Source organism: Podarcis bocagei (genome assembly GCF_964188305.1).
Source record: "Podarcis bocagei genome assembly, chromosome: 12".
In the NCBI taxonomy this organism is placed as follows: domain Eukaryota; kingdom Metazoa; phylum Chordata; class Lepidosauria; order Squamata; family Lacertidae; genus Podarcis; species Podarcis bocagei.
Genome location: NC_138137.1, coordinates 10,070,215 through 10,097,785, shown reverse-complemented (window position 1 = coordinate 10,097,785; position 27,571 = coordinate 10,070,215). Strand labels below are relative to the sequence as shown.

Here is a 27,571-nt window from a genome sequence, read left to right as displayed (position 1 = left end):
ACTCCTATGTATCATTGTACACCTCCCTAATCGCCAATCGCCAGGGGTTCCAGGCACTTACTCAGGGTTTGGTTTCCTCGCAATCAGGGATGGCAAAGACTGTGGTGTATTTAAGATATATGGTTCATTTACACATATATACAATCTGAGCCTATGATGGAAGGGGTCACAGCATTAACACCCCAAGAGGGTCTTGCTTATCCCATACCTGCAGTCTTGTATTCAAGCAGAAATCAAGCATGTCTCTCTCTCTCTCTCTCTCTCTCTCTCTCTCTCTCTCTCTCTCTCTCTCTGGCTTCTACCTCCTTTGAGCTTCTAGCTCCTACCTCAACTCTGGCCCTTCTCTTTCTAACTACCAGCAAATTGAGAGAGACATTTGGTACAGAGCCACAACCATTGTTGCCTTGTTACCTTGTCAACCAGTATCTGGGCCTCACCAGGAAGTTGGCCTGGCTATGCCGTGATTTTGAATCCTTGCTTAAATTTTAACACTTGCTGGATCCAGGAATTCAAGGGATCTTAGCATACAGCCTACCCCCTGCCCACAACTCATGACAGTATTAAGTATAATTGTTTAATTGCACACTGAAATGGAAAAGGCATGTATGTTTATTGCTGAAAGGGTTTAACATTGGGAAAGATCTATTGAAGCACACTGAAGCTCTTGATAAGTTTATGAGTTGACAATTAACTGTGGCTGTTTTTTTAAAAAAATATAGTAACCCAATATATAGCAACTACAAAAAAGATAGAAAGGGATACACACACACACACACACACACACACACACACACCCCGGACAGATCAATCTAGTTAAGTTTGCCAAAATCCAATCTGTGATTTCGGTAGTTGCCATTCTTCAGGATTATCAGTAAAGTATTTTATAAAAGGATGATGACAATTAACTGTTGATGTTCTCTGCTATCTTACACATTAGTGTTTAACCTTAGATCATCTGATTAAGTGAGAAAAAATATAAATGAGGGTAAACTCCCCCAATTTTTTTTTGAATTGGTTGAAAACTTTGGTTTAATAGATACCTGGAGGTGGAAACACCCAATTACAAAACAGTTCACCTTTTTCTCGGAACCTCACCAAAGCTTGAGTTGGATAGATTATGTTTGGGTTTCTAAAGAACTGGTTTCCAGAGTAAATAAAATTGAGATCACTCCACGAACTCTATCGGACCACAATTCGATTTATCTGGAATTAAAAGGTAGAGAACAATCCTCATTTAGATGGAGGATGAATGACACTTTATTTGAGAACCCAAAAATAGTAGCGAAAGGGAAAGAGACAATTAAGGATTATTTTGAATGGAATTTACATAAAGAAACCAGTCTGGACACTGTATGGGAAGCGAGTAAAGCTGTCATGAGAGGTTTCCTAATCCAGCAAAATAGCCATAAAAAGAAAGAAAGAGAAAGAAAGAAAGAAGAAATTCTGGTTCAACTCATGGAAAATGAGAAAAAAAATGATAATAAAACCTAAAGATGAACACATTAAACAGACTATCAAAATGCTACAAACTCAGTATTCCATGTTGGTGAATCAAGAAGTGGAATGGAAAGTAAAGTTAATGAGACATGGCATGGCAGCTGAGAAAACGTCAAATTCAAAATTTAATTAATAAAATCAGGATAGGGGAACAGCTGATGGAAGATCCAAAAGAAATAAGAAGAGCCTTTCAAGGATTCTATAAGGAACTTTACAGGAAAGAAAAAGAAGATATAAAAAAGATAGAAAGTTATTTGGAAATTTATAAAGGAAAACAGATATCATTGGAGGAAAGAGAACAATTAAACGCCCCAATAACTAATCAAGAAATCCAAAAGTCAATAAAGAAGATGAAACAAGGCAAAGCCCCAGGACCGGATGGGTTAACCTCTAAGTATTATAAATCACTTGGTGAGCAGCTAGTACCGGTTCTAGGGGAAGTAATGAATGCTATTTTACAAGGAAAAGGGAAAATACCAAACTCCTGGAAGGAGGCTTATATAATGTTGATCCCCAAACAAGATACGGACCATCAGAGTGTTAAAAATTTCAGACCGATATCATTATTAAACAATGACTATAAACTTTTTGCAGATATCTTGGCCAACAGATTGAAGACAATATTAAATGATTTAATTCATAAAGACCAGGGAGGTTTCTTGCCAGGTAGGCAATTGAAGGATAACGTGAGACATATTATTAATATATTGGAATACCTGGAAGTAAGAAATGATAAGCCAGCCATACTGATGTTCATCGATGCTGAAAAAGCATTTGATAATGTATCCTGGTCATTTATGAAGAAGAGTATAGAAAAGATGGGGATCTGTGGCACCTTTTTAAGAGGAATTGAGGAAATTTACTCAGAGCAGAAAGCAAAATTAATTGTGAACAACACCTTAACAGACTCATTTGACATTACAAAGGGTACCAGACAAGGCTGCCCACTATCTCCGCTGCTTTTTATCAGTGTATTAGAAGTACTAATAAATTGCCTGAGAGGAAGAACAGAGATAAAAGGGGTCAAAATAGGCACCAAAGAAGTCAAACTTAAGGCCTACGCGGATGACTTAGTATTATCCTTAGAAGAACCTTAAGAAAATGTAAAAATAGCCTTGGAAGAAATGGGAAAATTTGGGCAACTGGCAGGATTTAAATTGAATAAGACAAAGACGAAAATGTTAGGCAAAAATTTAGAAAAAAGGGAAGTAGAAAGGTTAGAACAAGAAACTGAAATCAAGGTGGTCAAAAAAGTTAAATATTTGGGAATTTGGATGTCGGCAAAGAGCATAAACTTATTCAGTGACAATTACCAACCAGTCTGGAAGGAGATTAAAAGAGATTTAGAAATATGGGACAGACTAAAGCTGTCAATGACTGGAAGAATGTCAGTGATCAAAATGAACTTATTATCGAAAATGGTATTTTTGTTCCAGACAATCCCGATAATAAGAGGTTTAAGACAATTTAAAGAGTGGCAAAAGACTCTCTCGCGCTTTATATGGCAAGGGAGAAGACCAAGGATCAAATTTAAAATACTGACAGATAAGAAAGAAAGAGGGGGGTTCGCTGTACCTGATCTGAAACTCTATTATGAAGCAGTGTGTTTATTTTGGATAAAGGAGTGGATAACCCAGGAGAACCCAGATTTGTTAGATTTGGAGGGGCACAACAATAGATTTGGATGGCACTCCTATCTTTGGTATGGTAAGGCAAAAGTGCATAAAGGGTTTACAAATCATGTGATAAGGAGTGCTCTATTTGAAGTCTGGGACAGAAACAAGAATTTGTTGGAAAGGAAAACACTGTGGTGGGTGTCACCAATTGATATGTTAACAGTTAAAAAATTGAACATAGAAGGGAGAGGGGCCACCTATGAGGAGATTCTGATGAAGGCCAAAAAAGGTTGGAAATTGAAGCCTTATGATTGTATTGCTGGAAAATTGACAGGATGGTTGCAATACCATCAAGTCAATGATGTTTTTAAAGAGGACAAAAAAATAGGATTTGAAGCCAAAAAATTGAAATTTTAAATAGACATTATAGAAAGTAAGTCTAAACTACTTTCAAAAATGTATAATCTCCTATTAGAATGGAATACAAAAGACGAACTTATAAAAGAGGCTATGATAAAATGGGCTATTGATCTAGGACACAACATAGACTATGATGTATGGGCCAAACTCTGGAATGAGAGTATAAAATTCACTGCTTGTTCTGCCTTAAAAGAGAATGTTATGAAGATGGTCTATATTTGGTATCTTACTCCCACCAAATTGGCAAAAATGTACAGAACTAGTAGTAAAACTTGCTGGAAATGCAAAGAAAAGGATGGCGACTTCTATCATATGTGGTGGTCATGTAATAAATTAAAAGAGTTCTGGGAATCAATTTATAACAAGTTAAAAAAGATGTTTAAGTATAGCTTTCCCAAAAAGCCGGAAGAATTCTTGCTAGGTTTGGTGGGAGAAGATATTAAGAAGACTGATCAAAGATTATCAGTATGCAACAACAGCAGCTAGAGTTCTGATAGCTCAAAAGTGGAAGCAACAGGAGATGCCGACAATAGGAGAATGGCAGATAAAACTGGTTGAATACGCTGAGATGGCTAAATTGACACACAGAATTTGCAATCAGGAGGAGACAAAGTACCAAAAAGAATGGTGTAAATTTTTGATTTATATAAGTGAGAACTGTACAAATTTGAAAACTTTGGCAGGATTGAAGTAAATCTTATGTCATGTTGTAATATCTAATCAAAGAAACTGTGAACTATAGAATAGAATAGGAAAACTGATGGAAGGGAAGGACGGACGTCAACAGCTCTACGGAGCATAAAGTAGGATATATGTAATAAGATTTGATGTTTTATTGGTGTTGGTGGGTGATCTTAAATCTCAATAAAAAATATTTTTTTAAAAAAGAACATCTGATTGAGGTATTCAGTTGCAAATCTCCATTGTGAAAGGGAGTTGCCTTATCTTTTGTTCTCAGGTGAGAGAAGGATGTGATAATGAAGCCTCTCCAAGAGCTTCATAGCCTTAGGCTGGATGTAAGTTATGGGAGAGGTAGAGCTTTGATTTTTGCTCTGATTGTTATTATGTTATATATTTAAGAAGAAGAACCTATGCTTGAATATGCATTTGCTTTACAGTGGTGCCTCGCAAGACGAAAAGAATCCGTTCTGTGATTCTCTTCGTCTAGCGGTTTTTTCGTCTTGCGAAGCAAGCCCATTGAAGGATGAGCGGATTAGCGGCTTTTAGCGGCTTTTAGCGGCTTTTAGCGGCTTTTAGCGGCTTTTAGCAGCTTTTAGCGGCTGATCGGATCAGCTGATAAGCAGATTAGCGGCTTAGAAAAGGGGGGGAGGGGGGAAAAACCCAGCAGGAACTCACAAGACATTGTCGTCTTGCGAAGCAAGCCCATAGGAAATTCGTTTTGCGAAGCACCTCCAAAACGGAAAACTCTTTCGTCTAGCGAGTTTTCTGTCTTGCGAGGCATTCATCTCACGGGGCACCACTGTATTCAACTTTCTGGGTGTATGGTTAATGTTTTAGTACCTATTTTGAAGAAGTTCTGGTTAGCAAAGCTCTGAATCATAATAATTATGGGTCTGGACAATTTTTATTCCAAAAGGAGCCTGCTTTGAGGCATCCAATTGCGTCATGCTGTGCAATATTAATATCTGCAATAAACAGTATGTTCACTCAGAACATACAGAGAATGTGTGCTTTGGATTATAGCCTATCGATGCTTACTTAGGACGAAGTGTCACTGAAGTCAACAGTCCTTACTTGTGAGTATACATATATAAGATTGCACGGCACATTTTCAAACACTGTCAATAAGCATAACTGGCCACAATACATTTTTTTCAGAAGGAAAACGTAGATGAATGCATGCCAAACGTTTCCTTCTCTGAACGAGTCCAAATCATTTCACATTAGAGTTTGTTCTGTTTGGCTTATCCATTCAAACCAAGGATCACATTTACCTACACTTACCATTGTTCTGTTCTTGAATGCTTCCCAGAACAATGGGGACCCTGGAAGGGTGGCATTGAAATGAAATAAATAAAGAAGGCACCCATTGCTTAGGCTCAATGGAGATGCTTGAAAAGTACAAGGACACCAGCTTTCTCCTCTTACATAATGGGCCATTAGCTGGCTTTATAGTACACTTTGTACCCAATTGCAGATGGGTGTCCTCAACAACAGAACCACGAGACCCACTTTCATCTTCACTGAAGAGACAGAAGAGACAGGCAAGAAAGGTGGGGGTGTCTTGCTACAGCTGGAATATGCAACTGCACAGCCAAAAATGCCAGGAAGAATCAACATTTCCAAATCAGAGCCATTTCCCTGCTGCTATGAATAATGCATAGAATAACTCTGCAAACATGTCCAACTGGGCTGCTTAAAATAGCTAGGAAACCAAGAGTCTTTGACCTTTAAAATATCCCTCATGTTGTGGCTGCTGCCAGAATTGATTTTTTTTAAGGGGGAGGGGACTTGTTCGTCTCCACAAACCAACATGTTATAGCAAATAAGTTTGGATGTCCCCAACCACTACATACTACTCACGAGCTTAGGCTGCAATCCTGTATATGCACTTACTAGGGAAGAAGAAGAAGAAGAAGAAGAGTTTGGATTTGATATCCCACCTTTCACTCCCTTTAAGGAATCTCAAAGCAGCTAACATTCTCCTTTCCCTTCCTCCCCCACAACAAACACTCTGTGAGGTGAGTGGGGCTGAGAGACTTCAGAGAAGTGTGACTGGCCCAAGGTCACCCAGCAGCTGCATGTGGAGGAGCGGAGACGCGAACCCGGTTCCCCAGATTACGAGACTACCACTCTTAACCACTACACCACACTGGCTCTCAGTGGGGAGTAGGGCTGGGGGAGCCTGTCAAGTTCTGGTTCTCTCCTTGCCTCACTGTTCTAGCCTGAAGCTTAGTTCTCCACATTCCCACGCTGATTTGCCATTTTGTTAATTTAAATAAAGTACTTGTGAATATTCGTCAGTGTTTTAGTGCATTTTCTCCTATTTGTACGCAATTTCGCCTAACACACACATTTCCCCCAATAGAACACAACGTTTTATGTGGTTTGTGCACTTTTTGCACACTTTATCCTGGCTGGAGAACTAAATTGCAAAATTCGGATAACTTCACATTTCAAAGGGTGGCTGTGTTTTGTTTAGGAAAGTGCAAACTAGGTCAGTTCACTTTTAAATGTGATCGGAATCAAATTTCTGCCCTATGCCTACTTGGTTGTAAATTGCATGGAATACAGTGGGACTTATTTCTGCATAGAGATGTACAGTGGTACCTCAGGTTACATACACTTCAGGTTACATACGCTTCAGGTTACAGGCTCTGCTAACCCAGAAATAGTGCTTCAGGTTAAGAACTTTGCTTCAGGATAAGAACAGAAATCTGGCTCCAGCGGCGCGGCAGCAGCAGGAGGCCCCATTAGCTAAAGTGGTGCTTCAGGTTAAGAACAGTTTCAGGTTAAGAACGGACCTCCGGAATGAATTAAGTACTTAACCCGAGGTACCACTGTATAGGATTGATGCTAGGACAACAAATCATTATAATGGTGCATAATTATTCTCCTAGTAGTTAGAAGTAGTCTTCTGTCTGCCCCCAACAGTGTTTGATACCTAAAGGCCATTTCACACATTACACAACAAACCCATTTCACACATTACACAACACATTACACAACAAACCCATTTCACACATTACACAACAAACGAGGGAGAAAGGTTGTTTTCTGCTGCTCCAGAGAAGCGGACACGGAGCAATGGATCCAAACTACAAGAAAGAAGATTCCACCTAAACATTAGGAAGAACTTCCTGACAGTAAGAGCTGTTCGACAGTGGAATTTGCTGCCAAGGAGTGTGGTGGAGTCTCCTACTTTGGAGGTCTTTAAGCAGAGGCTTGACAACCATATGTCAGGAGTGCTCTGATGGTGTTTCCTGCTTGGCAGGGGGTTGGACTCGATGGCCCTTGTGGTCTCTTCCAACTCTATGATTCTATGATTCTAACCCATTACCAGGCACATTCAAAATATATAGTACATATTTATAATATATGTATCACTGCATTCACAGCTGTGCAGTAGATCCAGACAATCTAAAGCATTTGACTTAAGCCCCTTGGATTTCAATGGAAGACATTTAACCATCTGCATTAACTCTCCCACTGCGATTCATGGATCTTAACATGCTTCATTTTGCCTCTATCATACTTCCTTGACTTGGTGCCTTCCAGACACCATTGGACTACAACTCCCATCACCCCAACTATTGACCCTGCTGGCTGAGGTTGATGGAGACTGTAGTCCAAAACATCTGGAGAGTGTCAGGTTGGGGAAGTCTGGCAGCGCACTCAGGCACAGAGCTTTAAAGCTAACACTTTTTATGCTAGTTCACCACCACAAAGCTGTGACTCCTTCCTACACCATCATGGCTTGAATCCATTTATCAAGGACCAATTTAGTGTTTGGTTCAAACCCAACATAAGCACATTTAAGATGGAGAGATTATGCACAAGTTTCCTCACTGAAATCAATGGGAGCCAAAAGTCCATAGCTGTGGCTGACTGTTGTCCAATATTTCTAGATATTTTACTGTAATTATTGTTTAGAGATGACATAAGTGGGAAGACAGTGGATATTTTAATCAATAGCGCTATATTCAACAGGTTCCGCCACCGGATGATAACAGCGGCAAAATGATGGGTTGTTTTGTAACCTTTAACACTTTTGATAGATACTAGTGTGCGGGATAATAGGCTGACATTTGGTTATATTTCTCCGCGACAAGCTTTTCTGTGTATTCATGAATAAGTAATATCAACAAGTTGGTGTATGACTGGCATGTGTCATAAATTATACATGTCAGACCTGCTGGTCTTTGTATGAGGATGTTTTATGCATCACATTTTTCTGGTTGAGATGGATGGCATAATAAATCAAAATCACTTTCATTCATTTCTGATTACTTTCTGTGTCTGATCTGTGTTAAAGATTGTTGACATCTCTTGAGGACACTGGAAGATCAACAGGTTTGTGTCAGAAAGTGTGCCTGTCGTACCAATGTTCTGACATAGGAGAGAAAAATAATCTTTCTGAAGACCCCAGCTTTCCCATGGTAGATGGTATAATAAATTGAACAATATTTTATCACTACTAGAACACACTGACAGCAATGTGGATGATTTTAGAACACAAATGGGTGTACTGAGTGTACTGCCCAGACCTTGAGTTCATCATCAAAGGTTTGCCTCCAAGTTCACCCACCTAAACAAGTGAGGAATATGTTAATTATGAGAGAGTCTCTTTGGTGGTGGTGCCCTGGTTATGGAATGCTCTCCCCAATGTTGATCACCCGACACCTACATTAACATCCTTTTGGTGCAAGGTGAATGGCTTTTTTGTCTCCCAGTTTCTTAGCAGCATCTTTTGCCCTTGGAGCAGATTATTTTTGCTGGGTTTAAAATGTTGTTATGCTGCTTGTGGCAGCGTAACAGGGTTGTTTTAAATGTTTTAACTAAAGCTTTAATATTTAAACTATATATTATTTGAACTCTACCCAGTTTGTACTACCCAGAGGAATTTGTTGACTGGGCTGTCAGCAAGTGTTCTAAATTAATTAAAAAGATAAATAAATTGGGGACTCAGCACCATTCTCATCTCTCCTCACTAGCAATGGCATGGGTTACATAGAACAGCAGAAGTGGGGTATGGTACTTGATGCCATAATGAGTAGCACCTGTGACCACAACTGTCAAAGTTCAAAGACGGTCGCTGTAACTGCCAATCAACTGGTTGTCAGTTAGAGCAACCTCCTCGGAAGATCTGCTTTCCCCTGATTGGTTCAGGAAGCGTGCCTTCAAAGAGGTTCCTTTTAACTGATAGTCAGTTGATCATTGCCTTTAGGGAGCCTCTTTGAAGTCTCTGCAGAGAGGAAAACACTCACTAAATTGTAGCATTTTTGTCCTCTGCAGAGAAATCAGTTTGTAGTCAAAGTGCTGTTCAAAATATTTTTGTGTATAAAATAATAATCTTCCTAATGCTTTAGATCTTCTTAAGATATGGAGTGAAACAGAAGAATAAAAAAAGCAATCAAGGTGAATTCAGAATATTTTTCTTAGTCTAATTTCTATAATCATTCTCCCCTCTCCAATCCCCTCTGTCTCTGACAGCAAATATTTCTTTTTTCCATTCTTCCCATTTCTCTCAGAGAGAAAAGTGTACCTTGTGGCAAAATTCAAAAATAGCTGTGTGTGCTATTGAAGTCTTTGACACCTGCACAAACTGCCCTGTTTCAAATGAACTCATTTTAGATTAATCAACTTGGAAGGAGAGATTAAAAATCATCAAGCTGGTCTAACAGAACATTGTGCACAGAACTGTTTGATGCTGCAGCCTGTATAGAGGATCAACACCCCCTATTGTGGAAAGCAGTCTGAAAAATATCAGCTCCTTCCCTGTAACCTTTGAAAAGGGGTAATTTCTCATTTTAACCTTTTTAATTCCCCCCCCCCCCGACACTAAGGGCAGCTTTTGCATGTACCAAATGGCATGCTTCATCTAACCAGCGGCTCATTAAGTTGCCAAGCAAAATTCTGTCCTGATGATAGCTTTGCTCCTTTGCTGCTGCCGCCCTCACCCCCTCGCACACAGCCGAAAGCACAAAGCCCAGTGAATCTCTCTCTCTGTGTGTTTCATTTCCAGTGTGAACATGTGTGTCTGGTGTGCCAGTTGGCACAGTCACAACTCCCAGAACGTGGCAACACTCAAAAGGGCAGCAACCTCATCTCCTCCTTAAATTGCAGGCAGGCCAGTGCATTCTGATGTGTAAAGGTTGTTATTTATTTATCTGGATGAATGACCACCCGCTCCTTTTCCCCAGCAAGCCTTCAGACATGTAGACTTGCCTACAATGCACACCTGTAGTGCTTGATTTTTAGGAGGGTGCTTCTCTGCCTGGGCACCTTCCACATGGGGCATTGGCAGGCAGCACAGCTAAGCCTCTCACAGCTTGTGCATTGATTGATTGATTGATTGATTGATTGATTGATTGATTGCACTATGCATTCAGGGGTGGCCAACTCCCAAGAGATGGGGATCTACTCACAGAGTTAAAAACTGGCAGTGATCTACCCCATTTTGGGGGGTTCGGGTCAAAGTTGTTGAGCTTCTTTTAGGAAGGAGGTAAAATGTTGAGCTTTTTTTAGGGGAGCCACAGTTGCTCAGCTTCTTTGGGGAGAGCCAATGATCTACCAGTGATCTGCCACAGATGTCCAGTGATCTACCAGTAGATCACAATCTACCTGTTGGACATGCCTGCATTAGATCAAAGAGGTAGCCATTATTCAAGAGCCTGGTGAGAAAAAGGTTCACACCTGGCAGAACGGTTAAAGGGCACTGTGGGTGAAAGAACAAATTTAGTTTGTATCCATGAGTCCTCTTTTTCTGCTTGTGTGGATCTAAAAGAAACTCACTTCAAATGCCAGTTCAGCGAAGGGAAAATATGGGAATTAAAGAATTATTCCTGCTGGAATAAGGGCCAATGGGAGTGTTGGCAGGATACCCAGGACCCCTTCCTACCTGGGCATCTTGCAGGTGGTGCCCCAAATGGTCATGGTTGGAAGCACCATGTTAATTTTCCCCAAATGCAAAGCACATGCTAAGTAAAAACATGGCACAGGCAGCTTTTTACTCACAATGCACTGGAGCTGAAGCTTCAAGCCCATAGATTTCTGCTGCTTGCCCCCCCCCCCCCAAATAAAGATGGTAGCTACTGAATGGTACAGAACAGCATCCTCAACAAGGGTTCTTCTCCACTTACCAAAGTACTGTTCGCAGGTACTTTACCACAACACCTATCTAGTACTCTGCTTCCAGAATCATTCAGAGATCCTAGCACTCTGATCACATGATTCCCCTCCTTAAATCCCCGCAACAAAACACTCCATGGCCTTACTCGCAGTTCTCTGCCCTTATATCCCAGTACATCCTTATTGTGATCCTTACTTCTCCATCCACAGCTTCAGGTTCCTGCTTCCTCAAATGACTTCATCCTTTCTCCTTTGCTGCCCTTTACGCTTGGAAGGGCCTCTCTGAACATCTGGATGATGCCTCGCTCTCTCACTTTTCTCAGTAATACTCTGAAAAGCCACCGTATAGTGGTAGTTTTTATTGTATCATTTTATGAACTATGGCTGCCAACTGCTTTGATTTTTTAAAAATGAAATAGCAGTATATAATATTTGAATAAATAAAAATTAAATAAACACGCTATTCCAAGACAAATGTATATATATGAAAATCAGACCTGAGGAACAACTGGATGGAATGAGTGCAAACACTGACAGACTCCTAAGCTCAGTGAAAGGTTAGCTAAAATACATCTATCCTTTGCTTTTCTCTAGATTATCCTACTGCTACTGACATTAAGCTGGTACTAAGGTATATATATCATCCAACAGTATAAGACAACATCAACAGCTTTTCCTTGAAAAAGTTTTTTGAGTATTTCCACATGAAGAACAGAAGGTGGAGCCATTTGCTAACACTAAAGCCATAACTTTAGTGGATGTCTGCTATTACCTATAGAATACCCTCGTCGTGATTCTGTAAGGTACAGAATGTAGCTGATGTGTCTTGATTTCACTCCAGTCATCCCACCAAATTCCTTTCTAATTATGGGTTATTCATGGGGAAGATTGGGAAGGACACTCCTTCAAACTGAAAGGCTAAACTTGTTACAGTCTAAGCATTTCTCAACCTTGGGTCCCCCAATATTGTTGGACTACAACTCCCATCATTCCTAGCCAGAATAGCCAGTGGTCAGGGAGGATGGGACTTGTAGTTCAACAACATCTGGGGACCGAAGCTTGAGAAAGGCTGGACTAAGTGGAACTTGTGGCCCTCCAGATGTTGTTGAACTACAACTCTCATCAGCACCAGCCACTATACAGCCAACAGCTACTTGGCAGACCATTCTTCATATCTTGCATCTGGCCTAGCCAATGGCCACAAGTCTAAACATTCTTCATAGATTGCAGGGAGACCAGGAAAACAGTCATCTTCTGTGGCATCTTAAGGGCTGTTCCAGCAGAGGTGTGTGTTTGCATTAGGTATGGTATTGCCCTTCCTGATCTTCTAATCCAGGGGTTGGCAAACTAAGGCCCATGGGCTGAATCAGGATCCGGCTCACGGACTGTCCGTGGATCAGCATGGGGATTCTGTTCATTCAGGCTGCGCCATATTCCCCCCTGCGCCATTTTTGCCATGCAGACACACACCGGAGTGGCGCCTCTTTGCTCCCTCCTCCTGGCTTCTCCCCGCCCTGCCTAGAGGAGGAAGGGGGCTGGGCTGAGCTGACTGAGTGCCATTTTAAGCAGCCCCTCTCCAGAGCCAGCCCTTTCGCACCGCTCATCTTCCCTCCACCACCACCGCCACCCTGGTGATCCTGTGAGCCAGAGAGTGGAGCGGAGAAGCTCGCTCTGCCTACCCACAAGAAGCAGCAGCAGTGGCGGCGGCGGCGACAGCCCCAGGGAAGGTAAGCGCAGAGGCTCGGGGGGTGGGGAGGAGAACTACTTTCCCCCCTCACCTCTTCTTCCAGCTCCCCCCTCCCCCGCTGCTTCTCCAGCCCACCACAAGGTCTGAGAGACAGTAGACCGGCCCATGGCTAAAAAAAATTGCCAACCATTGTCCTAATCTTCTAATTTTCTGTCCATAGACTTCTAATCTTCTAAACTTATATCCATAGACCAAACCACTGTTTTCACCAGGGCTGCTGAGCAGGTTAGTCAATATAGGCAGCTTGGCGGGGGGAGAATGGCAAAGTACGAAATCTCCTTGCAGATTCCCCCTTGCATCTTCTTCCCAAAAGGAGACATTTAGAATATTTCAGACAGACCAGCTGGTCCCTATTCACAAACTATCCGCAAACTGTCATACACAAAGACATTTTTCTGCCACAAATTTATGCTAGTCACGGGTACTCCGCACCTGTTGCCAGCAGAATTGAGAATGGCTCATGTCTCTTGCAATAAAGAAAGGAAACTACTTTTTTTCCCTACCCAATAAACTTCAGTCATATTAAATTAGGGAACAGTATATAAATATTAGATACATTCATATCCAATTTGTTCCTTTAACAAGCAGGGCTTGCTTTATTAATCATGGCAAGATAAATTGGTTCCTTAGCTGGGATGTTTCATAAATAGGAGAAGAGGACATTTTTGATCACTTGGAAGACTTTGGCAGTTCAGAAACCCAGCCAATGATTAACAGCCCAGTCCTAACCAAACCGACTCAGATGTCCTACTGAATTCAGTGGGGCTTGCTCCCAGGTAAGTGGGGCTTGGATTACACTTATTTCCACAAATTCACTATATAGTGACAATAATGTGAATATGCATGCGCAAAGGTGTGTGGTGTGAGGAGCCATCTTTCACATTGTGAAGGTGATACAATGATACAAAATAGAAATCCATCTCTTGTTTTGCTACTAGAAGCTGCAAGGTGGGCTATCTCAACTGGGAATAGGGGGCTGGGGTTTTATTTTCTTTCATTTCATTTTGTGCTTGAGGGATAGGATCTTTGTAGGATTCCGGCGTGACCTGACCTACCTCCTGGCCTAAGGTGTGTATTGAAACACAGGTATCCACTTTCCAAATGTTCTGACACAATTTTCAGTTCATAGACATCACCTTGCCGACAAAGGCCCGTATAGTTAAAGCTATGGTTTTTCCAGTAGTGATGTATGGAAGTGAGAGCTGGACCATAAAGAAGGCTGATCGCCAAAGAATTGATGCTTTTGAATTAGGGTGCTGGAGGAGACTCTTGAGAGTCCCATGGACTGCAAGAAGATCAAACCGATCCATTCTGAAGGAAATCAGCCCTGAGTGCTCACTGGAAGGACAGATCCTGAAGCTGAGGCTCCAATACTTTGGCCACCTCGTGCGAAGATAAGACTCCCTGGAAAAGACCCTGATGTTGGGAAAGATGGAGGGCACAAGGAGAAGGGGACAACAGAGGACGAGATGGTTGGATAGTGTTCTTGAAGCTACCAGCATGACTTTGACCAAACTGTGGGAGGCAGTGGAAGACAGGAGTGCCTGGCGTGCTCTGGTCCATGGGGTCACGAAGAGTCGGACACGACTAAATGACCAAACAACAACAAAAAGGAAAAGCAGGGCATTCCAGGATCAAATCAGAAACTGAGACGGCTTCTGTAAATCCAGGACTGTCCCTGCAAAATGGGGGTTCTTGGAGGGTCTGCAATAATGAGCCCTAAGTGTTACTATGAAAATCATAAAGAAACATAGATAGAAAATCCGTTAGAAGAAATAAGAGAATTGCAATCTTAAACAAAACCTTGTATATATAATACATTAACTTGCCTTAGGCCAATTCAGTAGTCTCCTCACAACAATCTGCATAAGTAGCAAGGCCTTGAGTGCTGCCAATCTATTGTGGGTGTTGGGACTGCAACTGTAAGGAAGGGAAAAGCAAAATATAGTTTATTACACTAATTGCAGCCAGCCATTGTATTAATAAATCCCCAAACAGACACACACCCCTGACCCACATGGAATGGCAGCTGCTAATTAGGAGTGCTAAATCCACTACTAATAATCTCATTGCATATATGGAAGCCATGACAGCAGCAAGGAGTAGTATTGCAGATCATTCCTCTATCCTCACCCTAAACCTATTAGTAGAAATAAGCCAGCAAATGCCGTTCAGGCCAGAAGCAGGGTTGCAAAACAACCCAAATTCTACAAGCCAATTAAAGATTTTAGCTTTTTAGGAAAGAGCAGCTTAAAGAAAAGGAAGCAGAGATCCCAAAAGTTTTGGAGAAGTGCGGGTTGAGTAGGAAGTAAATGCGATGGATTGGGGCATCGAGTGCCTCTGCTGTAAAATTCCACAATGACTAGTTCAAGACGACAACTTAGCAAACATAAAATAAGTTGAGCAAGCATAGTATTCTGCCCTTTTCCTTCCCTTTCCTCCCCCCCCCCGCCCGCCCCCCATTCAAACAGCCGGCTCTGCATTGACTCAGAAACTTGCTTCCAACATTTTTAACATAAAGGATACCAAATAAAAAAAAAGATACTGCCTCATTTGTTTGGTGTTTCTTACTTTGGGGAGCCGCGGAGACTTTGAATTACAAGAAACAAGGCAGATATGAATTAATTCCTCTCCTTGTCATTCATTCACAGATTCTGCCAAAGTGGCCGGCATTATAAAAACCCATCTAGGCCTTCCAGGCACATCTGCTTCATGGATTGTTGATTCTTACTGCATTTGGCTGCTATCACCAGAGCACTTGCAGATGGCACTGGGATTTGCCTCCTGCCAGGTTTGTTACTGGCCCTTTTTACCACAGGGAGTGATGAAACACTCTCTGCTTCAACAGTGTAAGCAGTAATGAACAGGGTTGTCAGGGTACATTTATGTACATTGCCCTGTCTCTCTCCTCTCTCTCTCTCTCTCTGGATATGGCTCAATGGAATAATTTACAGCGGGGTTAAACTGTGCCCTACGTTAAAAAAAAAAGTTGAATATTTAGCAAGGTGGGGTCTGTATGATTTATTTATTTACTTATTTGTAAAATGAACTTTTAATATCCAAGACCACAAAAAAACAACAACACAGTTTTAAACAAGCAAGTTAAAGATCAGTGAAACCTCATCTTCCTCGGGCTCCCAGGTGTTTGGAAAATTAATCCAAACTCTGGACTGGGTTGAGGACTAGGTCTCAAGGCCCTGCGTTAATTATATCCTAATTACCACAATGGAAAGTGGAGAGGGAGACGTTCTCTCCTAATACTCTCATTAAACCCAGAGCCATGCAGTGAAGCCGAATGCTGGAAGATCGAGGAGGGGCAAACAAAAGTACTTCCCCACACAGCTCACCATTAAATTACTCCACAAGAAGCAGTGATTAGAGGTTGGGTGAGTTGGTCACGTTCAGTTCTCCACACTTAGGCAGGAGTTGCAGTTTTTTAAAAAAGAAAGTCCTATAAAAACCCACCTGCATTTTTAGTGTGCATTTCTCTGAACATGCACATTTGTGTGCAATTTGGCCTAATGTACACATTTTTGCAATGCAATTTCCCCTGAATAGTGCTTTTTGTAGGTTGTTTCCACTGATATATGCATTTGGAGGGACACTATGTCTCAGTACATGCATTTTATTATGCATTAGTAAGCAGAATAAATTAGCATAGTAGAATCATAGAATCATAGAATCATAGAATCCTAGAGTTGGAAGAGACCACAAGGGTCATCGAGTCCAACCCCCTGCCAAGCAGGAAACACCATCAGAGCACTCCTGACATATGGTTGTCAAGCCTCTGCTTAAAGACCTCCAAAGTAGGAGACTCCACCACACTCCTTGGCAGCAAATTCCACTGTCGAACAGCTCTTACTGTCAGGAAGTTCTTCCTAATGTTTAGGTGGAATCTTCTTTCTTGTAGTTTGGATCCATTGCTCCGTGTCCGCTTCTCTGGAGCAGCAGAAAACAACCTTTCTCCCTCCTCTATGTGACATCCTTTTATATATTTGAACATGGCTATCATATCACCCCTTAACCTCCTCTTCTCCAGGCTAAACATGCCCAGCTCCCTTAGCCGTTCCTCATAAGGCATCGTTTCCAGGCCTTTGACCATTTTGGTTGCCCTCCTCTGGACACGTTCCAGTTTGTCAGTGTCCTTCTTGAACTGTGGTGCCCAGAACTGGACACAGTACTCCAGGTGAGGTCTGACCAGAGCAGAATACAGTGGCACTATTACTTCCCTTGATCTAGATGCTATACTCCTATTGATGCAGCCCAGAATTGCATTGGCTTTTTTAGCTGCTGCGTCACACTGTTGGCTCATGTCAAGTTTGTGGTCAACCAAGACTCCTAGATCCTTTTCACATGTACTGCTCTCAAGCCAGGTGTCACCCATCTTGTATTTGTGCCTCTCATTTTTTTTGCCCAAGTGCAATACTTTGCATTTCTCCCTGTTAAAATTCATCTTGTTTGTTTTTGCCCAGTTCTCTAATCTGTTAAGGTCGTTTTGAAGTGTGATCCTGTGTTCTGGGGTGTTAGCCACCCCTCCCAGTTTGGTGTCATCTGCAAATTTGATCAGGATGCCCTTGAGTCCATCATCCAAGTCGTTGATAAAGATGTTGAATAAGACCGGGCCAAAGACAGAACCCTGTGGCACCCCACTAGTCACTCTTCTCCAGGATGAAGAGGAACCATTGATGAGCACCCTTTGGGTTCGGTCAGTCAGCCAGTTACAAATCCACTGAGTGGTAGCATAGTCAAGACCACATTTTACCAGTTTCTTTACAAGAATATCATGGGGCACCTTGTCAAATGCCTTGCTGAAATCAAGGTAGGCTACATCCACTGCGTTCCCTTCATCTACCAGGCTTGTAATTCTGTCAAAAAACGAGATCAGGTTAGTCTGACATGACTTATTTTTCAGAAATAGTGATGGGCACCAACTTGGATGGCTTAGAGGCAACTAGCCACAATGGCTGGGCTCCGTCTCTAGTCTTCTCTGTATACTGGCTGCAGAGAATCACAAGAGAGAAGAATGCTGCCGCACTCAGATGCAGCCTACAGGCATCCCATGGGCATCTGACTGACCACAGTAAAAAGACAAAGATGGACTAGATGGGTCTTTGGTTCTTCTTAGGTTCTTGTTGGGCCACGGGTGATGCTGTGGTCTAAACCACAGAGCCTAGGGCTTGCCAATCAGAAGGTCAGCGGTTCGAATCCCCACAACGGGGTGAGCTCCCATTGCTCAGTCCCTGCTCCTGCCAACCTAGCAGTTCGAAAGCACGTCAAAGTGCAAGTAGATAAATAGGTACCGCTCCGACGGGAAGGTAAACGGCATTTTTGTGCACTGCTCTGGTTCGCCAGAAGTGGCTTAGTCATGCTGGCCACATGACCCTGAAGCTTTACGCCGTCTCCCTCGGCCAGTAAAGCGAGATGAGCGCCGCAACCCTAGAGTCCGTCACGACTGGACCTAATGGTCAGGGGTCCCTTTACCTTTAGGTTCTTGTTACTATGTACCAGCACTTTGGCTGCATTCACAAGGCAGTTCATTCCAATTTTCCCAAACTGTTTGTTTGTTACAATTTCTGAATTATATTTGAACTTCACATTATATAAAAGCCACCTCTGGAAATCAAGCAGACTATAGTGGAAGTTTAGCGTTCACTTCTGTCTTAATTGCTTCGGGGGGGGGGGGATATGTGCCACTCCGTTAACCCAGAAAATCAGTGGATGAAATTTGGGGTGGCATACACAGTTCTTTTCCTGCCATCTTCATGGGTGAATCGTAAGTGTGCATGTGCAGAAAGGGGGTGGTAGGAGGGAGTGGTGAGTGACATTGCCTGACGATGTTTGTTGTGTGTCACACAATGTGCTCTGCTGTCAATGAAATTTAGCACGATGTGCCAGTGTATCGGTCAAAAAGACATAGTTCCATAATGCAATAGCGTGAAAGGAGCATTAGCAAACAGGACAAAGGCACTAACATTATAAACAGGTAAATGAAATATTTCCCATGTCTGACTGCATCTCAATAGTGGCCACAAACAGAGTTCTCTTTAGGCCTGGTTTTTTTTAAGGGCACCTGGATACGAATGGGGTTCACTGAGCCCAGACCTCTAATCTAACATCCAACCTCTGCTTCCCATTTCAGACTCAATGGGGGGGAACCTGCAGAAATAAAAACACAAAAATACACAGAGCAATAGGTTTTAGAAGCTCTGACCGTGGTGCCCTCTTGGCTCTGTCTCTTGTAATTCATTTCTCTGCACAGCCATCACAATTTCCTCTCCCGTTTTTCTTATATTTGTCTGAGGGTGTTTTCAACCAATCCCACATGCAAAAAATCAAGTAAGCAAGGAAATAATGATGTCTATACAACTGCAAGATTAGCTTTTATTGTGCTCATAATAGGCTATTAAAATATCATTGATAATAAAGGCAATAAGAAGCATTGTTCTCCCATGAAATGAGTTAAACAGATTAGTAAATTAATTGCCTGGAACAAAATAATTTAACACCTTCTGAACAGGAATCTGCCCAAAAGAAAATGAGAGGGTGCATAAAACTAGAAGCAAAGCCAGTCTACCATTGACTCACTCAGTCTCCTGCATTGCAGCAGTATCAATTAAACTTTTCAGTCAGGGACAGTTTAGATGATGAAGTGATAACTTCGCCCAATTACCCATTTTAGACATTGTGTTATGACAAAAATAAAAAGCTAGCTTCAGCTTATATGCCAAAGCACTTCTCACATGAGCAACAGTTGAAAAAATTATGGTAATATTTGCAGATCGGAACCTGGAAGCTAGTTTCCTAATTTATTCCCAGAGGAGGGCTGAATTCTGCATAATGCTTTAGGTGTGTAGTCTATGTACTTACCCAGATAAATCAAATAATATAAAACCTGGAAGCTTTATATAACCTGGGAAAAGTATGATGGTTTGGAGCTTGTAATAGTTTGGAGGCTTTGACACACCTAGATGGAGAAGCCATTGTTTGAGGAGAAACAGATACACTCCTACAGGCAAACAGAGGCTACAGTCTTACCACATATCTAAAGCACCATGATACCACTTGAAACAGGCATGGCTTCCCCCAAAAGAACCCTGGGAACTGTACTTGGTTAAGAGTGCTGATAGTTGTTAAAGGTAAAGGGACCCCTGACCATTAGGTCCAGTCGTGGCCGACTCTGGGGTTGCAGCGCTCATCTCGCTTTACTGGCTGAGGGAGCCGGCGTACAGCTTCAGGGTCATGTGGCCAGCATGACTAAGCCGCTTCTGGCGAACCAGAGCAGCGCACGGAAACGCCGTTTACCTTCCTGCCAGAGCGGTACCTATTTATCTACTTGCACTTTGACGTGCTTTCGAACTGCTAGGTTGGCAGGAGCAGGGACTGAACAACGGGAGCTCACCCCGTTGCGGGGATTCGAACCGCCGGCCTTCTGACTGGCAAGTCCTAGGCTCTGTGGTTTAACCCACAGTGCCACTTGCGTCCCACTGATAGTTGTTAGGAGACTCCTATTCCCCTTGCAGAGCTACAGTTCCCAGAGTTCCTTGAAGAGGGATTGGTTGCTAAATTGGGGGCTTTTGAAAGTGGATTGGTGCTTTAAATGTATGGAGTGGATGTTGCCAGAGTGCATGAGAAGGTTAGTAGAAATCCCATTCTACTATTCAAGTTGCAGCAGTTATCACTAGGTTAGTTTAACTTGTTAAACATAATTCATAGGTCATCGTATTATCAGCCTTTTTCGATTAATCCTACTTATCCCATTAAACCTCCCCCCCCCCCGCCGCAAAGGAGGAGTAAATTTATCCTGAGTGTGCTGTCACCTACCACTTGATTGTCACTTATATATATATATAATCTTTATTGCGGTCCAACGACCCATAACATGGATTTAGGAATTTTAGGTGGTGAGATAAAAAGGAAGGATCAGAAAGTATTTTTGTATGCAGTAACAGCAGCTAGAACTCTTGTGGCCCAGAAATGGAAACAAGAAGAAATGCCCACGATTGAAGAATGGAGAACGAAATTAATGGATTATGCAGAACTGGACAGATTAACAGGGAGGATTTGCAACCGATGGGACCAAAGATTCACTGAGGACTGGAATAAATTTACAGAATATATTAAAAATATTTGTGATAATGATATAACGTTTGTAAGTTTCCAAGAAGCTCTGTAAGAAGGTTTGGTAGAAATATTGTTTAAATAACATGGTAAGATAAGATATACATAGTGCAATATAAATGAAGAAATGTGAAGTTATGTAATAATTACGGAAAATTATCAGACTTGCTGATGGAAGTCTAAAAGAAAAAAGACGTGTGATGAATTCTGAATGTTTAATTGTGTTATAAATTTGATTTTATTGGAAAATTAATAAAAATTATATACAACAAAAAATGGATTCAGGAAAAAATACAGATTCATACAGACAAACCCCCAGGGGAGGGAGACCAAGGCGTTATTTGTTTAGCCATGAGTATGTTGATCTTTGATTCGTATGACTACTGAAAGAAACTTTGCCATGGCCACCGTGATGTCATTGAACTTGTCATCCAGAAGATATCTGGTATAGTAGGCTTCAGGTTGACCCAGCCGATTTGCCAATAGTGGTTTAATCAATAGTTCCCTAGCTTGGTCATATTGTCCGCAATGCAATTTACTTAAACAGAATGCATGCATATCCCTTTAGAGATCTTTAAATGATATTTAAACTCTACCTTAAATACCTCTTTCAAAAGGGTGGCTTTCAAATCCCAAAAAAGAAAGTTTCAATTTGAAACACGGTTGAATCACCATCAACATCGTCTTTAACAAGGGAACAATGCAATAGTTATAATACAAGTTTTCTAAACAAAATAAAATTTTGGCATTGTTAACTAACTCCCTAACTCCGCTTCTGAATCACATAGAAGGTTGCTAAAAATGCTCTTTACTTATTTTAGTGTATGCAGCCGGTTATGGCAGAGGTGTTTATTTAAGAGAAAAAAAACCAGAGTTGGCTGCTAAATCCGGGGGGGGGGGGCTTTTAACAGATTATGAGGAGTGGCAGAAGCCTACATTGATAGGAAACTGCTTCTTCCTTCTCTAAAACTTTATTTAGCTTCTCCACTTTTTTTCGACACTTCAGGTAGCAAAGGTATTGAGGGGATGCTCATCAAATTTGCAGATGGCACCAAACTGGGAGGGGTAGCTAATACCACAGAAGACAGAAGCAGGATTCAAAATGACCCTAACAGATTGGAGAACTGGTCAAAAGCTAACAAAATGAGCTTCAATAGGGAAAAACATAAGGTTCTGCACTTAGGCAGGAAGAAACAGATGCACAAATATAAGATTGGGGGGGGGCACTTGGCTTACAATTAGTACATGTGAAAAGGATTTAGTTAACATGAGTCAACAGTGTGATGCAGCAGCAAAAAAAAGCTAATGCTATTTTAGGCTGCATCTACAGAAGTCTAGTGTCCAGGTCAAGGGAAGTAATAGCACCACTCTATTCTGCCTTGGTCAGACCACACTTGGAATACTGTACAGAGGAAGGCAGCCAAGATGATCAAGGGTCTGAAAACCAAGCCTTGTGTCGGCAGAAATGACTGGCAGAATCCGAGACCAGGGAGAAGAAATGGTGGAAGAAGACTGGAAGAAATTTAAAGACTATCTGCAGAAATACTGTAAAATTATGTTAGGATTTGCTGAAATAATTTTGGAAATTGGGATGCAGAAAGTGGAGGTATGGGGAAGTCGATGAAGTAAGGTTTAAGGAAAAAAGGATATGAAATTATACATGTTTGTTTGTGTGTTTGTTTGTTTGTTTGTTTGTTTGTGTCTATAAAAACTTTGTAAAACCAATAAAAATTTCTTAAAAAAAAAAAGAAATACTGTAAAATTAATGAATGTTAAAATGATGTTGGACTGAAAATAAGTGGTTTTGGTATTAAGGCTAAATAAGAAATATGTAAATATAGATAGTTATATGGATGAAAATTTATAGTTATAATAGGTTAAGAATATAGAGTAAAGATAAATGAAAGAGGGTAAGGATTTGCTGAAAGGACTTTGTAAATGGGAATACAAAAAGGGGAGGTGTGAGGAGGTCAAGGAAATAAGCAAATGAACCCAAAGATATTGAAAAATGGATTATTATTATTTTTAAGATTTTTTTTCTCTTCCTTTTTTTCCCTTCTTTTTCTACTTTTTAAATGTCTGGTTTTTTGTATTTTTTATTATACTGTTTTTCTTTTGTGTAAAATCTCAATAAACATTTTACAAAATGAAAACCAAGCCTTGTGAGGAATGGTTGAAGGAGCTGGTTATGTTTAGCCAGGAAAAGAGGAGACTGAGAGGAGATAGAATCATAGAATCATAGAATCATAGAGTTGGAAGAGACCACAAGGGCCATCGAGTCCAACCCCCTGCCAAGCAGGAAACACCATCAGAGCACTCCTGACATATGGTTGTCAAGCCTCTGCTTAAAGACCTCCAAAGTTGGAGACTCCACCACACTCCTTGGCAGCAAATTCCACTGTCGAACAGCTCTTACTGTTAGGAAGTTCTTCCTAATGTTTAGGTGGAATCTTCTTTCTTGTAGTTTGGATCCATTGCTCCGTGTCCGCTTCTCTGGAGCAGCAGAAAACAACCTTTCTCCCTCCTCCATGTGACATCCTTTTATATATTTGAACATGGCTATCATATCACCCCTTAACCTCCTCTTCTCCAGGCTAAACATGCCCAGCTCCCTTAGCCGTTCCTCATAAGGCATCGTTTCCAGGCCTTTGACCATTTTGGTTGCCCTCCTCTGGACACGTTCCAGTTTGTCAGTGTCCTTCTTGAACTATGCTGCCCAGAACTGGACACAGTACTCCAGGTGAGGTCTGACCAGAGCAGAATACAGTGGCACTATTACTTCCCTTGATCAGAATACAGTGGCACTATTACTTCCCTTGATATTTGAAGATGATATCCATCTTCAAATATCTCAAGAACTGCCACATGGAAGATGGAACAAACTTGTTTTCTCCTGTTCTGGAGGGTAGGACTCAAACCAATGGCTTCAAGTTGCAAGAAATGAGATTCCAACTAAACATCAGGAATAACTTTGTAAAGGACCACGTGATGGTCCAGCTCTGGTTTCAGTATACATCGCAGAGACAGAGAGAAACAAACTCCACCCACTTTGCCACACCCACTGCTGCCGCAGAATTCCCAAAGTGTTTAAGGTATGACTGAAAAGATCAGTCATTTCCATTTAAAAGAATTAAAGGCGCCTAGCACAAAAGTCGTTGGACATATTTGCCCATAATTCGCAATTATCCACAGGAGAGGGGGTTAGAATGCTTGCAAATTCCATCCACTTCTGTCCAACCCCTGTCCCAAGTTATTGTTGAATGGTCACTTTCAAATATGAAGGTTCATTATTGCTTCACAAGTTGTGTATGTCTTTAAGGGCCAGGGCAAATAACGAGACCCAGTCTTACAGCTGTGAAACATAGCAGGTGCTGCTGAGTTGTGCTAATCAAGCTGTGTCAGCAATTGGGTATAGTATATAAGGAGCAGCACCTAGCTCTCCCATTACCCTGGGGGATGGGTTGGTGGTTGGGTCTGGTTTGTTGTTGATGTATTTAGTGTATAAGGAGTTTTTGTTTTTGTTATTAAAACCTTGTTTAAGTTATTTTTTAGTCCCTTTTTAATGCATGGTCTCCCCAGCAAGCTCTCTGCAGCGCTACTAAACTGCAAATAGTCAACAGTTATAACCTATAGTGAGTGGGGTAAAATGAGTGGTCCCAATAGGGGTAGCAGCTCCCTTTGCAAGAAAACCACTGAGGCCTTGCTCTCTGATACTCATGCTCTCAGAAGGTGTGGCCTGATCTGAAAATTTCACCCACTTCTGTCAAGAGGAAATAAGTTACAGCCATATTTTTAAAATTTCCTGCTAATTAATGAGGGGATAGGTTCTAATGATGGGATCAGGCAGTCCTAGACTGACGTGGGCAGTTTCCAAAGTGCCAAAATGGGAGTCTGTGCACACTCCAGCACCTAATAAATTTATTTTTCACAAAAGTGCCCAGGGAAGCCTCCACTTTCATCTGAATTATTATCAGGTTTCCTCATAAATGGAAAAGTTCCCTTGGACTCTGTGGTGTTCATTTCCCTCAAAGAATAATTTATGAAACTTGCAGACAAATTGGAAAATGATAAATGCACCTTCAGCATCCACCAACCTTGAATAGATAGTGTATTTACCAAACAAGAAAAATCTTCCTTTTCGAAAACAGCTCTCCAGAAATGCCAGTGTGTTCCAAGATCAGACCATGGCAAACATAATGAGAAAATATTCTCTGCAGAGAACAGAACTTCCTTTGAAAGAAGCTTTCCTTTATCACAGCATCATTCATGTTATGGCTGCTTTTGGCTGTAAAAAAGCACTTGAAGCACATCGTGGCTACATACATCCCGCACATTTAAAGCACATTACCTTCTCTCCAAGAATCATGGGAACTGTCATTTACCCCCTCACAGAATTCTGATTCCCAGCACTCTTAACAAACTACAGCCTGGCTGTCCCAAGTTTTTCCATATATAATGCCAGTGAGCATTCACTAGCTTGTTCCCACTCCGTTGGGAACAAAGAACTGATGAGGCTACCCAGCCCATGTGGACATTCAGCAAATTCAATGGACACATCTCATGCCTGCCTCTGGGTACTAGATGGTATCACTGTGGAGGGAGGCAGCATGTCCCAGAGCTGACAAAAAATAAAGACACCTTGCAAAAAATAAAGACATATAACATTCCTGTCACCACAGTGTTTACAACACAACTCACTGTTGTTAAGTATAGTAATTTAATTCACTGAAATGGTAAATCAGCCTTTCTCAGGGATGAGAAACTCAGGGATGATGGGAGTTGTAGTCCAACAACATCTGGGGCCCCAAGGTTGAGAAACACTTTAAAATGCTTGCATTGCTATGTGTTCAAATTAGATTGGTTGGCAGCTGAATTCTAGAGAGTTTTCTAGTAGTTCTCATGCGATTGGCTAACATTGGTCGCATGGGAGGTATCTAGTGAAGGAGAGACTCCATTTTATGTGAAGCAAGATGACTATGTTTTAGAATCCACTGTGAACACTGCTAAGTGGAATAGAGTGTCGGGATTCTTCTCTGCTTGAAAGAAAGTGAAGAAGGTAAAAGTGGAAATCTCTCATGGCCTAATCTGAAATATGGAAGGCTGAGTGCTGAGCTCTGGAAAGGGAAGAAAATACAGTTGTTTGGAAGTCAGAATGTGTTTGGAAGTCCACATGCATGGAGAAGCATGCGACTGTAAACATTATGTTTTAATTCATCTATAACTATAAGCTTCTGCAAGTAAAGTTTTTGAATGTCAAAGTCTGGACATTGGTTTTATTTCCAAATAAGGGTGTCAGTAATATACAGTGGTACCTCGGGTTAAGTACTTAATTTGTTCCGGAGGTCCGTTCTTAACCTGAAATTGTTCTTAACCTGAAGCACCACTTTAGCTAATGGGGCCTCCTGCTGCTGCTGTGCCGCTGGAGCACGATTTCTGTTCTCATCCTGAAGCAAAGTTCTTAACCTGAGGTAGTATTTCTGGGTTAGCGGAGGCTGTAACCTGAAGCGTATGTAACCCAAGGTACCACTGTATATGATCTGAGCTTTTTATCTGCGTTTTTCTCCCCTACTTCAACAACTGTTTCTTACGTTATGGCTCTATTAATCTATTGCAGAAATCCACGGCCCTTGAGACAATGTTGGACACCTTAAACCATCAGCCTGAGCCAGCATAGCCAATGATTAAGACTGATGTGAAGTATAGAGCCACACGTTCATCACTCAATATCTATAGGATTGGGGTGCCCAAGCCATTAACATTATACTAGACAAAATGAGCTTACATCAGTTCACCCAGCATTCAAATAAGACTGCATACCATGTTTAGTCTTTCAGTTTCTGGATCTGCTTACAGGCCATGTCGTCTTCAACTCTTTATGGTCTCATCGCAAGAATTAGCAATGGTGAACATAGGGATGGGGGTGGGCGGAAATGCACTTGCATCACAAGAATACACTATGACTCAGAACAGAGCGGAAAACTATTAAAAACCTGACTTGATACCAAACTTTTTGATGTCAGTAGGTTTATGCGAGTGCCATCACAGTTTCCATGGTGACAAACACTGACAAAAGCGGGAAACACAGAGCAGGACTATTAAAGGCAAGATGCAAGCAAACTAAACACAACAAAATGGCTTAAACAAATATGGGATGGCACAGAGAGAGATGAGTCTATGTTTCCTTTTTTATTTTTTTAACAAAGTGGCAATAAATTATATAACCAAGAAATACTATAATATTATTTCCCTAAATCAGGTGTGGGGGACTTTTGGTCCTCCAGAGGTTGCTGGATCACAACTCCCATCAGCCCCATGACTAGGGAAGACGGGAGTTGAAGTTCCCCACACTTGACCTACTATT

At 41.5% G+C, this 27,571-nt stretch overlaps 1 protein-coding gene across 2 annotated transcripts in view; it reads right to left on the bottom strand.

Moving 5' to 3' along the window:
• Positions 1 to 9,295, bottom strand: part of LOC308570203 (uncharacterized protein) — a 91,839-nt gene extending 82,544 nt beyond the window's left edge. For both annotated transcript variants that reach the window (XR_014000966.1, XM_081165028.1), the window contains exon 1: positions 9,180 to 9,295. The gene's annotated coding sequence lies outside the window, so the exon portion shown is untranslated. The remainder of the gene's footprint in view (positions 1 to 9,179) is intronic.
• Between the last annotated feature and the right edge of the window lie 18,276 nt (positions 9,296 to 27,571).